This window comes from Chelonia mydas, chromosome 1, assembly GCF_015237465.2.
Source record: "Chelonia mydas isolate rCheMyd1 chromosome 1, rCheMyd1.pri.v2, whole genome shotgun sequence".
Classification (NCBI taxonomy): Eukaryota; Metazoa; Chordata; order Testudines; family Cheloniidae; genus Chelonia; species Chelonia mydas.
The window spans coordinates 96,327,808-96,344,971 of NC_057849.1; positions in this window are offsets into that span (position 1 = coordinate 96,327,808).

Below are 17,164 nucleotides of genomic sequence, written 5' to 3' on the forward strand. Positions count from 1 at the left end.
AATTATCTCAAAAACACATTAGACCAAATTCATCCCTAGTGTAGCTTCACTGAACAAAGTGGACTTGGCCAGCAAAGAAATTTACTCTGATTCCTCACTGTATATTAAATACCTTGCTAATTCACACTCCACTAATCATAAAAATATATAAATGAGTTAACAGTTGCTGGCCACCTGCCTCGCTGTCACGAGGTGCCAGTTTACCAGAGGCATCACAGCAGAAATGATCGTTGAAGGATTTGAAGGGGGATAGGGCCATGGGGTCACCAATTAGTTCAGGATGGATCTCCCACTGATAAAATGCAGCATGGAAGAAAGCACAAAGGTGCTATTAGGAGAAGCGCCTGCATGGATAGGAAGGAGAGACACTTGTACTTACTGTGACAACTGCATTTCCAGTAAGAATATGTTAAATTCACTGAATTCTTTCTACCTCACTTGGTTAAAAAGCCAAGAGACACCAGGAACAACTAGATGCCTGTTGACCCTGAAGATATATCTACAGTGGAGCTGGAAGGTGCAATCTTTCCAGCTCAGGTAGACAGATTCACACTAGTTCTGAGATTAGTATGCTAAAAATGGCCGAGCAGCTGTTGTGGCATGAGCAGCAGGATGGTCTAGCTGCCCAAATACATGCCTATGGTCTCAGACAGCATCCTAGTCAGGGAAGCTAGCCTGTCCGGCCACTCCCGCCACCATGGCTATGCTGCTACTTTTGGTGTGCTAGCTTCATCAGAGCTAGTGTGCGGATGTCCACCTGAGCTAGAAATTATCCCTTCCCGCTCCAGTGTAGACATACCCTAAATGTTGGACTTTTAGTGCCACTGGAAGGTATTGCCAGACAGATATAGTAGCCAGTACATCTGATAGTTTCAGGGTATATCTTCAATGCTAATAAAAGGTGTGTTCTGAACTCAGACTAGCTAACCCCTGTTAGCTAGCTAGGGTTAAAATAGCTGTAAAGACACAGCAACTCAACTTTTAATTTGGGGGAGCAGCTCGAGTTCAACCCCAGGCTCTTCTATAGGCTTTAACTTGATCTGCTAACCTGAGCTAAAAGTTGAGTTGCCATGTCTTCATTGCTGTTTTAACCTGGGTTAACCTGAAGAAGAGTTCTGTTTGGCTCAAAAGCTTGTCTTTCTCATCAACAGAAGTTGGTCCAATAAAAGATATTACCTCACCCACCTTGTCTTTCACTTCTTTCCAGGGAAGACATACCCACATTCAGTCTTACAGTGCAGTAATTGGGGGGGGGGGGGGAGAACCTGCAGTACTGTAATTATTCACTGAGTTCTCCTCTTCTTTTTTTTATGACAGAGAGCAAAAATAGTCTTCATTTATTCAAATACTCAAACCTCTCAAAAGCTCCCTGCTGTTATAAGAAATAGTGTAATTAGTGCACCCTGCTATGTAGCTTTCAACTTTGGTTCTTAGATATTAGGGAAATTGCTGAATCTCTGATTAAAAAATAAAATCTTGAAAGACCAACGATGCATTCTGCTGATGCAGCGACCATCCCATGGAGCAATTAGTATTCAAACTCAGTGGTAACAGTGGTGCCAGGTCAGAAATTAATCTTTATTCACTGTGGATCAAAACAGAGAAGGTGGCAAGAGAGCACTGCCTCCATCTCACTTTTATAAAATATGAGGCTAAATTCTGACCAGCCAAATAATTCTGAAATTATTTTCCTTGGGTCTGAGGCTGTAGAATGATCATTTCAAGAAGTGACCCTTCTCTCTTCCTCTCTTCTCAAAGTTGTTCTCATATGTCTGGGTTGTCCTACAATATTTGGCTGTCATCACCACTCACTAAAATTGTCTATAGAGAGGGATTTTCTAATCTGGGCCACTAATATGTCATAATGAGTATCATTGGTAGGTTTTAAACGTTGGAAATAATCACTTTGTGAGATGCACCCTATTACATTACACTGATCATTCTTCCCATTTTCCCCTCATTTGTTTGTTACACCCACATGTCCCATCTTGTCTTAAATTAGGCCCCAAACCTGCAAACACTTAGACATGTGCATACCTTTAAGCAGGTGAGAAGTCTCTTTGAAGTTAGTGGGTCTACTCAGGGATGTAAAATGAAGCATGTGTTTGTTTGTAAGCCGAATCCAGGCTTTAGATTGTAAATTCTTCAGAGCAGGGACTGCCTTTGACTGTGTGTTTTTACAGTGTCTGGCACAATGGGACCCTGATTCGGACTGAGACCCTAGTAAATGCTGACATCCAAATAAGAACAACAATGAAAAGGGATGTGTAATAAAATACTAGAAAAGAATAGGCTAGTTCTGTTCAAACAAACTTGTGTGTTTCATTAGTTCTTATTTCTTTAATCAAATGTATAGAAACATAGTTACTTCTAGCTTCTAGATTTGATTTGATAGATTTGATTTGATAGATATTTTTTCTCAGGATACATCACTAAAATAACGTTTTCTTTTAAATTTACTCCACATATGACATCCTGTCTCCTTGTTCAACTTGTAGAACATTTTCCCCGAAGCTCTGAATGATTATTTACCTGTTGAAACAATTTCAGTTTGAAAAGGTCAAGTTGTTATGGAAACTGACAACTTTTAATTTTGTAACTTCTGTGGGGAGCTGAATGGCACCAACTGAACAAATAAATTAGAGTGGGACAGGCTGCTTTCACCAGTGTTTTATTGTCATTGGGGAAACGACTACTTTAATTCCAATAAACAAAGAGAAACTCTGGATGCCCTAGTGACAGTATCAGGCTCTGGGTAGAACCAAGGGAAAACTGAGTTGTTAATTGTTTAAGTCTTCTGTGAACCCTTTATGTTTAGGTAATGACAGTATGTTGCACTTCTATAGAGCGTTTTCTCTGGGAATCTCAGAACATTATGATTCCTTAGCTTTGCAACACAATGCCCTGAAAAGATAGGTAAGTGTATAGGTGGGGAAGCAGATGCACAGCAAAATTAAGTGAATTACCTCATATAACATGAGGTCTATGGCAGAGCTGGGACTTGAGGCCAAATCTCTTAGGCCCCGGAACCTTTCCCTCCAGAGCTGGTCTAATTTTGTCTGATCTAAAGATGTGTATGTGTTGTATCATCCCATGGGGTGGTGCAGTTTTCTCTGCTCTCCGCAGCCACTTAACTCAGCTATCTGGAGCAAAGGGGTAGAGCCATGGCCCTACATTCTCCCTGCCTATTCCTTTTGGGCAACTAGTGTGAATAGTCCCATGTCCCAGTCCCCAGGCACATGGACTGCAATTGTCTCTGATCCTCACATGGAGTACATGAAGCAGAGAAAAAACAGCCTCTGTCCCCTCACCCCATGACCTGCACCAAGGCCATGATCAGCCTGCTACCCATGTATAGTCTAAATCATCTCTGGTATCTTTAGTGACTGCCACTAAAACCAGATGAATGATGGGATGCCAGGAAGGGAATCATGGGAGTTTCTGAGTTTGATCCCCAAGTCCCAAAATTGCAGTAGCTTCCAGTAGGTATCTCACAATATACCAAGAAAAAAATCCCCAAGTGCATGGAGCCTAGTGTCAGAACACTGCACCATGGGATAAGTGTTCAGCATTCTGGGCAGATATTTTGGAAAAGCTCAAAGCTGTGTAGCCACAATGATTCACAAGGGAAGTAAGTTCAGTTGTCATAAAAAAGGGTGTAGATGTGCTTTTTCATTATATACTGGTACAATTATAACAAAAAGCTCTATCAGAAAACCTTTCCTGTGCAGACTCTAACCCTATACTACTATTCATTCCTGTTTATCCTGCAAAGCCAGCACAGCTAAGGGAGGATGAGCTGGATGCTATTTTTTATTATGCTTCATGGATTGAATTGTTAGCTCCACTTGTGTTTTGGTGGTGGGGTTTTTTTTAAATTATTTTTTATTTTTGCAGGCTGATGAGGATTTTATTCTTGGTTGAGTACTGTAGGACTAGTTCAAAGCTACATTCTGTAAATTAGTAACCAAACTCATGCAATCTGCTAATATCGAGGGAGGCTTGAGGGAATAATGGCAGACTGAATTCTTCAGCAACTGTAATTGATGTGCAGTGTCTCAGAATTAGTAAACTTGATGCTGAAGGAACTGAAACCAAGAGCCTGAAAAGCCTCATGGACGAAACCATCAAAAGGAGCAGCAATAAGAAATGAAATTTAACATGACCTGTGTCTTGGCTTTTAGACAGTCACATTTCACATTGTGGTCACAAATGAGAGGCAATTTGGTTTAGTGCATGGTTGTCAACCTTGTCCACCCCCTGGCTGTGGTTTCCTTCCGCAACTATAGAAGCTGTGAGACCCTGCATGACAAGAAACCAAGGCTGACTTTGATTGCTGAAGGGAGACGCTGGTTAGGAGCCAGATAGAAGACTTGTGGGAGTGGCTGGGCAAGATGTGTTGGGGAGCTGATGAAAAAAGGGGGCTGATGATGGGGCTTGGTGGCAGCTGGTGGGTTTGTGAGGGATGCCGTTGCCTGGCATGCTGTGGGGTACTTGTTAGTGCTTCTCTGTCCTCCACCTCCCGCAGCGTGCACTGTGCTCCTGCTATGGTGTAAGGTCAACTGACTTCCTTTCTCATTTGAGCAGTGTGTGGTGCTGGCAGGGAAGAGCGGAGTGTGACACTGGGAGGTTGGTCACGGGTGGAGAAGCAGATGAGAGTGCTTCTTCTCTTGCTCCTGCTGGGCCTTAGAACCCATGTGATTTTCCTATAGTTTTATTGGTTATTTTCCAATCTGTGAGGTGCAAACACTGCTCTAGTGGTTAGAGCACGGATTGAGAATAATAAAAGGAAATATATGCATACTGTAAATACATTTAAAAGAAATAGACTAGGAACATTTTCCTTTATCTACATTCACTCATTTCTCTGCCAGTGAGGAACAAATCCACTCCAGAATTCCAGTCTTCTTGAGTGATTGGAAGCTTGGACATCCAATTTTTCTGAATCCAAAGGCAATGACTTCATAGATGAAACTGGATCCACAATACAGTTTTCAGTTTTCAGTCTTTTGGCAGGTGAGGAAAGGAGCAGTGGGAAGTTGGAGTGAAGCTACTGAGTTAATAAATATAGGTTAAGGATATTACTGCTAATATCCTTAATAGTGAATTTATTATTGCTAATAAATATAGGTTAAGGATATTATTGTGTAAGGTCTTTTCGCTGTAAAAGGCTCTGCAGACCCATAGAGCCCTGAGTCCACCGAGAATGGGTGTTAGCCCTGAGCCCACAGAGGGGTACAGTTGGGTCCCTTCATTTCTGAGTACCCAAAAGAGAGGGTTCATGGGGTGGGAGCCCTAAATTATGTGGGTAACACGAACCACAGTCTTGCTCCCATAGGGCTTGATCCTGACTCATTGAAGTCAAAGGCCAAACTCTAATTAACTTTAGTGGTGAAGGATCAAGCCTATGTAGCACCAAAAAAGAAAAAAATGCTGCAGCATTCTGGTTCTTTACAAACGCTGTGGTTGTGATGGTACATGGCTGGCAGCCATGCCACCTTATGCTGCACTCCTATCAGCTCTCTGAAGCAGGATGGTTCAGTAACTAGATATGAGACAAACAAAAACCATCTAGATGGTTTAGGAAATGGCATTGAATTGAATTCACCTCTGAGTCATTTGGAAAATTCCCATTGACGTCAGTAGGGCCAAATGGCCTCAAAGAAGTTTTGTGACAAGGCTGCTGGTGGCCAGATCCTTTCTATCCCTCCTATTCTTCTGAGAAAGCAGGTTCGTAATGGACAGGCCACTTCCAATGGGCCACTCTTCCCAGCAGAGACACCTTCCCCACAAGACATGGACCCCTGACTATGTGTGATCTTCTCTGCCATATGACTCCAGCTCCTTTGGGAGAACCAGTATTGTATTTCCCACCCCATAAGACACTTGAGTTCATGGCATACAGTCATTGATAGTGTGTTGATTTTCATTATTACAGACTTTCTAAACATTGTGATCAGTGCTTTTAGCACTGAATTAGAAAAGATCATGTTTTATCTTCTGTGCTTTTACAAGCATTGTTATCCTCTGATTGAAATGAATCCTTAAATAATGAATGAACTGTCAAGTTTCATGCTTTTGTGCTTTTCTTTCCAGTGAAATATTACAGAATAATACAAATCTCATTAGATCTCAGAAAGGTGACTAATATTTTCTTTTATGAAACACGTTCATTTGCTATTATAACCTTTTTCTTACCTTAAACAGGGCCCTAGACCTTGACTTTCCTAATGTAAACAAGACCATATGTGCCAAATGCCGTATAAACACAATGTTGGCATTTGGAGGAGGGGTGGTTTGGGCTTTATATACTTATTGCAAGACAAATTGCACCAAGCTTTTGATTTATAGGGATTTGTACTGAGTGATAAATTAGGCTATAGAGGTTTGGGGATTTGTTTGGGAGATGAGTAATCTGCATAATATGCATATGTGAATCTAATTTAAATATTTAATGACAGTTTTATTCAGTGGTAATTTTGTATTAAATATTCATAAGTAATGTTAGTGTTACTAATAGCTAAACCTTTTGTGTGCTGCATAACAGCATTGTGCTTTAGTATGGCAAACTGTTTAGGTGAAGCTACTACTTTAAAATGGTGTTAACTTTCATCATTTATGCTGAGCTGAATCTATGACTAAAACCAAAGAACACTCTAAAGGCAGTATTAACTAAATACCAATTAAGTTAATGTAGCCATGCTTCTGTAGGATTGGACAATACAGAAAAATAGTAATTGTTAAAATCCACTGGCAAAGGTGTGGGAAGTGATTTTTTTCCCCAAAGGTACAAAAGGTGCCCATCTCATTAAGTCAATGGGATTTGTGCTTCTAATTTACTTAGGTGCTTTTGAAAACCCCATTCTAACTACTATTTGTACCTTTGAAAATCTCCCCCTTCGTTACCATCTTTGAAATGTACTTGTGGTGTTATTCTACTATGCGAAAAAAGAACGAGTTCTCATATGTGCCAAGCTGGGCTGTCGTTCGTACCATAAAAATGATCCATGAATGTCACACTTTACTGAGGAGAGATCTACAGTGAAACAGGGTTAGATCTTAACATATATTAGAATTGTACAGAGAAGGACAACAAAAATGATTAAGGGTATGGAACAGCTTCCATATGAGGAGAGATTAAATAGACTGGAACTGTTCAGCTTAGAAAAGTGCCGACCATGGGGGGATATGATAGAGGTCTATAAAATCATCAATGGCATGGAGAAAGTGAATAAGGGAGTGTTATTTACCCATTCATACAACACAAGAACCAGGGTCTGATGAGTTCCCCCTGAGGTGCCACCTGGAACTGGGGTACCACTGATCCCCCTGACCCACCAGCCTGGGCTTCCTCTCACACTGTACAGCTGTGACATGCTGCAAAGCCCTCCAGCTTGCACTTTCACCAGCCTTCATACAGGTAGGGACACATCCAGCTGCAGTTACATGCACGTCTCTGACTAGCCCCTGCATAGGAAAGCTACAGTCAAGGCAACTCCCAGCTCTCCAGGCATGCACCCCCTTTGGAGTATAAACCCAAAATTATACCATCTTGCGCTGCATAGGGAACTTTGTACGGCGTAAGCTCATAAAGTTTGCCCCTTCCCTCAATGTGGAGAGGAATATGCAACAGCCTTTGCCCCAGAGTCATGATTCCCACACACTTCACTCCAACTCACTGGTTTAGATAAAGCAATAACAAGTTTATTAACTACAAAAGATAAGTGATTATAAGGGACAGCAAATGGATCAAAGCAGATTACCTAGCAAATAAACATGTCCTTATAGAGTCATAGCATCCATTACTCACAGGCTGTTTGGAGTGTTCTCAGGAAGGCTCACCACCAGGTGGGAAATAAGCATCTCCGAAGGCCTATTGTTTTTTCCTAATGGCCCATTGCCCTGAATAGGCCCCTCCCACCCAGCTATCTAGCCTGAAAGCATCTTGTCTAGTGAGCATTACCCAGGTATAACTACATTTGAAATACAGATACATAATCAATATTCATAACTTCAGATACCAAAATGATACATGCATACAAGTAGGATAATCATATTCAGCAAATCATAACTTTTCCAATGACACCTCACATGACTTATCTTGCATAAAATACATCATAATTATGTCATAATCATATCATAATATCACTGTGAAGAATATGGGGTGCAGTGTCACACAGGGGTCACCCAATGACATTAAAAGGCAGAAGGTTTAAAACAAATACAAGGAAGTATTTCTTCACACAAAGCACAGTCAACCTGTGGAACTCTTTGCCAGAGGATGTTTTGAAGGTCAAAAGTATAACTGGGATAAAAGAATTAGATAAATTCACTAAAGATGGGTCCACTAATGGCTATTAGCCAAGATGGTCAGGGATGCAAGCCCATGCTCTGGGTGTCCCTAAACCTCTGACTGCCAGAAGCTGGGACTGAATGACAGTAATGGGTCACTTGATAAATTGCCTCATTCTGTTCATTCCCTCTGAAGCATCTGGCACCAACCATTGTCAGAAGACAGGATTCTGGACTAGATGGACCATTGGTCTGATCCCGTAAGGCTATTCTTATGTTCTTATAAAGAGTGTGCTTACTGTAGATAACTGACTGTGGCACAGATAGAAGAAAATAGCTTCCAGTTTCACTGCAGTGTATAAACCCTCCCTGTAATTCAATTGTGTTATCATATGTTGTGGTCATATTGCTTTGCATCTGTGATTTTATCAGATCTCAAAGATTAAGAAGGGTCTAATTGGATCAGGACTTAAACTGATACCCTCCAAAGAACAAGCAAGTGCCAGTGGCTCAATAGGAGACATTTCCCCCTCTGCCTTAGCACTGAACTTCTGGATGGATGGATGGATTATTGTTACTTAATCACTGAGTTCCCAAAAGTGTGCTAGGCACTATGCATAGAAATAAAATGGACATGGCTTGTGCTCTCAAGGGATTAAGTAGAAAAATGATAAGACGTGTGACAAAACAGAGAGAGGGGGAATTGGGGGGCAATGAGCTAGCGTAGTCATTGTCACATTCTGGAGCACAATCCAGACCAGTGAGGAGTTGTCATTGCCTGTCCTGCGCTGGGTACCTCACAATGCTTTATGTTGTAGCTCCTAACCTGGGCTGCTCTGACCCCATCAGCCTATTGGCAACACACCAGTCACACTCTGGCTTCCACCTGCCTTGGTTGCTATTTATAGGGTGACCCCCCCCCAACACATTCCCAGACCCAGATTTTCACAGAAACGTGTTCTGCACTGTCCAGTCCTCTCCTGGATAGTTCATATATTAACGTTTGTTGTTCAGAGTCAATAATCAACAGTTTGCTACTGTTAACTGGAGTTACCAAAAAGTTCAGTTTAAGCACAGAACTAAATGGGTTTAGATTAAAAAATAAAACAAACTTGTTAACAAAAGAAGGCAGGAATTCAAGTGAATTCCAGTATAAGAGATAAAGTTAGAAATGGTTACAAGCAAATAAAAAGTGAAAATATGCATCTAAAAGTCTATAAAAACTTAATCTAGGAAGTGTTGGTTCAAGTCTTTTGTTCAAGATGGCTTTCTCACCCACAGTCTTCCAGCAAGATCATGACTGACACTTTCCTTGGCCAGGATCTCTCCCAGAGGCCTTAAGGTGCTGGTACCTTTGTCATCTTAGGTGAAAGAGAAAGAACTTGGGGTTCTCTGCCCCTTTCTTTTATAGTCCAGTGAACCCCTGAAGTGGATTTTTCTGAAGCCTACCCCTCAAAGCAAAGTTTATTCAAACAGTAAAGGAGGTGACATGGAGTCTGGTGAAGGAGAATCCGTGATCTTTCTTCCCACCTGTGTTAGCTGAAATGCAGATTTTCTTTATTGCCTGATATTTCATCCCCCTGCTGTCTTGAGGACCCTGTTTTATTTATACATATATAATGTAAATTGGGGTAAATACTCATTCCCCTGTTTAGGATAGGCTTGTTTAACAACCTGTGCCTAGCCAGGGCTTTGTGGTTTTGAACATGCGCTAATAACATCATATAGGGGAAATTCATAACTTTATATGTAAAGTTGCTACACACATTTCACCATGATATTATTGATCAGAGAGTTATTGGTTTTCAAATGATACCTCACAAGGCATATTTTGTACAAAGATTATTACAATGGTGCATAGGATGTGAATGCAGGAGTGCTTTCAGTTACATAGTTTTTGCACCTCCATTGTCTTTACCCCCCCCCCGCCCCCCACCCTTTAACTGTATGTTTTAGATGTTGTGATAATTTGATGCTGTTTTTATTGCTAGGCACATATCTCTGTGGTTCCATATAGATGTGTGTGTATATATACATATAAGCGTGTCTGTGTACACATGTGTGTGCAGACCATATTCTTACCTCTCAGCGTGTCTGGGAAATCCTTCTTACAATGGATTCTCCAAGTTTATGGTGCTCCCAGATTCCCTAGAGGCTACCAGAGGCATTTTGCCTCCAATATCTCTCCATCACTGGCTAGTGCTTCATAGAACTCACTCTAGATCAGGATGACCAACCTCTTCATCCTCCAGGCCAAACACATGATTTCACAACCATAATCTCTGAAGAAGAGTCACTGTCCTGTTCTGCTTCCTTTGTGCTGCTCAGGCACCATGGGGTGGAGTGAGGGAGTGAGGTTCTCAGCAGCACAGGCATGTCAGAGCTACACCTCCCTCCACACAGTCCCTGGCACAGGATACACTTTGGGAGTGGGGAGGGTTATATTAGGAGAGTTGCTGGTGTTTGCTTTGCTCCAGCTCTCCCCAGCTTGGCTACCACCTTTGCTTCTCCTTCTTCCTCCTCAGCTATATTGTCCCAAAACTGTCCTTGACGGCAGTGTGGGGAGCAGAGCCATCCTTTGCCAGGCCCTGCCCTAGACTCAGACAGAGCCAGCTGAGTTCCTATTCTCTCTCACTGAGGCTCTCACATTTCAGTGGGGAAGCAGATGATGGAGAAGCCGGATTTGCTCTCTCCTTCTTCCCCTGCAGTGCAGCAGGCAGTCTACGGGGGAGCTGCTGAACAGAGAAAGGACAGAAGTTGCTCAGATCATACCCAGCTAACATCCAACCTGCTCCTGGAGCCACAGGGGAAGCAGGAGGAGGCAGCTGGAGTGGTGGTGCCCCCTACAGCCTCCCCATGCTAACAAGACTAATAAAAACACTTCAGTTTACATACCATAGGGAGAGAGCAAACTTTCAATTCAGAATCAAATGCATGTTTTCTTCTTAATCCGGTTGCCCTTGAGGGCCACAATTTGCATACCTTTTCTCTACAGCACCAATGCCTGATACCAATGTAAGCGAGGGTAGTGCTGCAGGGAAGTTATATGACGCACCACTAGGGGAAAGTAGACTGAAACCACCACAAGGCCCTCTGGTGGTGGCAGCAGCCAGGCTGAATAGGAAGGGGGAAAAGATTGTGGGGAAGAGCACACTTGGAAGAGGAAAGACAATTCTCAGTATTGCCAGCCCCAGAGGTTCAAACAGCATGAGTCAAACCACAAAAGATCATGAGATTTAAAATATATTTTGTTGTTGGTCTGCCATTTGATCTTTGAATCCCCCACACCCCAGCACGTGTGTGCATATGTGTGTGGCAATTAGTGTTGCCAACTCTCCCAAATTTATTGAATAAGGTGATTTTGACAACCTACTGCAGAAACTCTTACCCCACACCTGCCTGTTCCCTCCCCAGACATCAGTTCTGCACCCACATCAGTTCTACACCTCATCTGTTCTGTCCTCTCACCCCCCATCAATTTAGTCGCCCACCTGTTCTGTCCCCCAGTCCCACCTCTGCTCCTCCTGCAGCTTCACCCCCTTTCCCCAGGCCTCAGAAGGGCTCCAGTGCGGTCCCCTCTTCCCCTTCCCAGGCTGGGCTCTGCAGGCATGGAGAGGGGAGGAAGCAGAGGATGACTCCTGCTGCTCACAGGGGGGAGGGGGAAGCTGGGCAACCCTGAATGGCTGGGTTCTCTGTTCCCTCCTCCCCTGTGTCAGAATAGTGTCAGCTCCTAGGGGGAGAGGGAGAAAGCTCTGCCTGTTTCTTTCAACTGCTCTACTTGGCTGCTCTTCCCCAAGAGATGAGGCAAGTGGGAAAGGCACCCACTCATAGCTCCCCCCTTGCAGGGCTGACATTGGTGAGAGGATTAAAGCTTCTCTACACTAGAGAGTGGCTGCAGCCCCACCCAAACATGTGTGATTTGCAGAGAAATGGCAAGAGTTGGCAACACTGTATTATGCCCATCTATACTGTGCTTGTCATTTCAGTTGGATACAGTATTCCTCAATGCCTGCCCTAAACACTTGGGGTTTTTCTCCAGAAATGTCTATGATGTTTCAGTTGTAGGCTAAATGATTCTTTAGTATATTTTACAGTTTAGGTTTGTAAAGCAATTTGGAGCCTTTCAGGATGAAATACACCATATTGTAAATATAAATACATAAAAATATAAAATGTTGCTGCTTGTTAGAACATGGGAAACCCTTGAATCCAAGGCCAGTCCATTGAAGTTAGAACTATTGTTATAACTTGTTAAAGGGAAAGGATGTGAGAGAATTCTATAATGTAGAAAAGTTCTTCAGGAGCGTTATGGTTTGATCAAGGCAATTCTAGTTTTTTACATTTACATTCACATACTGTAAATCCTAACTGCAGTTATCTGCATTCTTATTAACAGCTTGTTTTAAAAAAAAGACAAAAGTGTGGGCAGTAAAGGATTATAGAACTGTGCATATAAGTCCCGGATACCTGTTCTTAGCAAAAGCTAGTTTAAAAAAACCCAAACCCTTTTGCCCTGTGGGAAGATGGGCTGGAATCTGGAAAGAGACAAATCGTATGAGCTGATGTGTGAAACGCAGAGCAAGATTAGGTGAAGTGATTTGAAGTGAGCTATAGAGGATTTAAAAAACAGTTCATATTTTTGATTAACCAGAGATGTCAAAGAAACTTTGACATAGAAACTTCATCAAGACATCATTATAGAGGAAGTTAACACACTAAAATAAGATTAATTTAGGCAGTATCAGTGTAACGCTCCCCTCACTGCAGTATCTGAGCACCTTACTGTTGCCATGCAATGTTAAATACTTTTGTGTTTCACTCCAGAAATACCTGTTTCAGTTGTGGGTGAAGTGACACATTTTTGTATTTATATTCACAACACCTCTGCGGAATCTCCATTTGACAGATGGGAACTGAGGCATGAAGGATTAAGTAACTTGCCAAAAATCAAATGGGAAGTCTGTGGCAAAGCAAGGGGATTGAACATGGGCAGGGCCAGATGTAGGGGCTGGCGACCCAGGCAACTGCTTGGGGTGCTGGGGTTGGGGGGGCACTGGGCTCGGGATGCTGTTTTTGTTAGCAACAAAAGGAAAAACAGAATATTTTGAAGTAAAATGTTTCAGGTATTCCATATGTTGATTCATTATTCACTAACCTCCTAGAATATTATGGACCTTTGTAGAATCTCATGGAACCTTCCAGACCTTCTGAGAACTATATCTTCCGTGAACCTCCTAGAAGGGGTGAACTTGATGGGAAAATATCTGAAACAGAACGTCATAGACCGGGCTTTAGGCAATAGCGATCCTCCCATGCAGAAGAAATTGAGGAGTGAAGTTTAAATGATGGATGTCCTATTACTAAGGAATTAGCAGATTTACCTGCAGATAATGAATTGAAATGTGAGGAAAGTGATGGAGAATCATCCAATTTTCCTGATGGCATAAAGGAAAGTGATGATAAAGAAGAATGTGGCTCACATGCAAAGGAGAGAAACAATAAAGAAGAATCAGCCTCGCATGATGACAGAAACAGCAATGAAAAAAATTGCACACCACAAATCGATACATCAGATCCTGCTTTATGGCCAGTGATCCTAAACCAATATTGATCGTACAATTTTGAAAGGGCCAGGCAAAACTGAGGATATGGTGCTTCCAGTAAATGAGCAGAAGTGACACTTCTCAAAGTCACACTGCGAAAGAGCGCTCAAGAATATGAGAAACTGAATCGGCATTGGCTAGTTTCCTCAAAATCAACCAACAAATTGTTTTCGTTTTGTTGGAAAATATTTGACAAGAATGCCAAATCGTTGCTTGTGCTTTCCAGATACAATTACTGGCAAAATTTAGCTGATGCTCTGAAGCAACATGAAAAGTCACCTGGCCATTTTAAGGCCTATTCCAAATGGATAGAGGTCGAGTCCAAGCTCAGGCTGAATAAATGCATAGACACAGAAAACCAGCACATTATTAATGTAGCAATCCAGCATTGGAGGAACAGGCTTGAATGTCTGATCTCAATTATCCTCTTCTTGCAAAGAAAATTTGGCATTCGAGGGCTTGTTGGATAAGTTGTTCACTGGCTATAACAGTAATTTCCTCGGTTTGTTAAAGCTCTGTTGGAAATACAATGTTGTCATGCATGAACACCTGCGTCGAGTAGTTCGCAAAGAAGCTATGGACCATTACTGCAGCAAAACAATTCAAAACAAATTGATTGACCTTATGGCAAGGAAGGTGCTTAATAACATATTGATGCGGCTCAGCAAAGCGAAGTACTCTGCCATAGTAATGGACTGCACTCCCGACATTAGTCACAGTGAAAACATGTCATTTACAGTAAGATTTGTTGACAACGAGGATGGCTGTAGCCAAGTAAAGGAACACTCGATCTGTTTCTGGTCTGTGGACAACTCTACTGGAAAAGGCCTAGTATAACACTTTATGAATGTCTTGAATGAGAATAAAATAAAGCTTGAGTACTGCCGTGGCCAAGGCTACGACAACAGCGAGAGCATGAAGGGAAGAAACAATGGCATCCAGGCAAGGATCCTTGCATTGAATCCAAGAGCTTTCTTTCTTCCTTCTGGATGCCATTCCCTCAAGCTGCTTGTGTCAGATGCAGCGTCATCTACTTTAGATTCAGTATCTCTCTTTGGAGTATTGCAAAGGATATACATCCTGTTTTCAGCATCAACTACCAGGTGGGAGATCCTCACGGACAATGTTAGAAATCTGACCATGAAGCCGCGAAGTGACACTCACTGGGAGAGCCACACTGACAGCATAAGGCCAGTGAAGTACCAAGTGACTGAGGTTTACGACACCCTGATGGAACTGGTGCAGTCGAGTAAAGTCAAGGCCAAAATCCTACACAAGGCACAAAGCTTGGCAAACCAGATCACTGACTTCAAATTTCTGATCTCCATTGTGGTTTCAAATGTTATCCTGTTCCAAGTAAACATTGTAAACAAGGCATTACAAACTCAGTCGATGGCTATCGCAATCGCTACTGCTTTGATGAGAAGCTGCCTTCCTTTTCATTGTGGCCTACAGAAACAACGGATTTGAAGATGCCATCACTGCTGCCAGAGAAATGGCAGAAAACTTAGGAGCTGAGCCTGTCTTCAAGGAAACTTTGTATTCATTGGAAGAAGAGACAGTTTGGTTACCAGGGCAGAGATGAGGTGATGGGAAGCTCAGAATTAAAATTCAAGAGGGAGAGTTTTTGCTCGCTTGTTGACACTGCTTGTGTCCATCGAAGAAAGGTTCAGACAAATGAAGCACCATGAAAAGACCTGGGTTTTTTTTGTCTGACTTTAGTAAGCTGCTGGAGGACAGGAAAACACGCTTGAATAATTGTATGGACCATCACCGTAACCTGACACATGGGGTATGTTTGGACGTAATGATAAAGATCTCTTTGTCGAATTGGACAACATCTGTTACATCTTGCCATCCTGGAAGCACTCTCCACTCCAAGTTTTCCAGTTCATTCATGATGCAGAACTGAAGGATGCTTTTCCTAATGTGTGGATAGCTTTGAGGATTGTGTTCACACTGCCAGTCACAGTTGCGAGTGGTAAGCGCAACTTTTCAAAGTTCAGGCTCATTAAAACGTATCTTCGATCAATGATGGCCAATGAGAGACTGACACCGCTTGCTATTTTATCCCTGGAAAATGCCATTGGCATTTGGATCTCTCTGACGCTGTGCTTCACTTTGCAAGGCCAAAGGCGAGAAAAGCGACCTTTTGAACTAAAGAACTAGGGTTAACATTCTAAGGGTGTCACCTACTGTCACACTATTTAATACTGATTCACCCAGTGTTGGTGCACAGTAAAATTTCTTGGTGTTAGTACATTTCAGTTATTCTCAAAATTAAAAAGTTTCTATAAGCTTAGAGAAAACATCAATACGTACAGATTTACTGATCGGAGTGTGGAAATTTATTGTCTTCTCTGACAGGGATAAATATCATGCATGCAAATTGTGCAACAAAGGAGTAAAATGGGCTACAAATGTGATAAAAAATAAGGTATTCAAAAGTTTAACAAATGGAGGAGGGGGTGCCAAAGATGCTCCTAGCGTGGGGCACTTTTGATCTAGGACCCGCCCTGAACATGTTTCTCCCGAGTCTGTATGTAGCACTCTAGTCAGTAGGCCATCCTCCTCCTTTTAAGGTAGGAGCAGGCAACCAAGCACCAAAACAAAACAGTTGTTCATGCTGTGATTTTTTTCCTGAGGCCTTTTAGCAGTTTTTGTGACATCTATTTTTTTCATATTCCAGAACAGGGTAGCCAACCCATTAAAAAGACACTAGGTTTTACTTTCAACTCATCCCACAAAAAAAGAGTATCTGGCTTTCCTCTAAATCTTACCAGGTGGTCTTTTCTCTTCCCATATTTCACTAAAGAACACCTTGCTGGAAAGAAATCAAGTTTTGGTTTTTTTAACTAGAAGTGCCAGTATCACAATTAAGGCAGTGTGGCACTGGTAATTATATGATTAGTAATTATACAATAATGTTGCAGTGATTTTCTTGTATTGTTACATACATGAAGAAAATAGCTACTCTGTGCCCATTAGATAGCTCTGTTTGAATGAAATGCCTTTGGCCAGGTATTTTCTCACCTCTTCAATGAAATTGTATTTGTCTGCCTTATCCTTGCTGATGAACTGATAAATACTTAACGTATATTTCAACTTATGCTAAACAATCTGCACCTGGTATTTAGCTGTGACGCTCCAAGTATGTTTCCCAGACCTCAGGAAGAGCTCTGTGTACCTCAAAACCTTGTCTGTCTCGGCAACAGAAGTTGGTCCAATAAAGACGTTACCTCTCCCACCTTTTCTCTCTAGTATCCTGG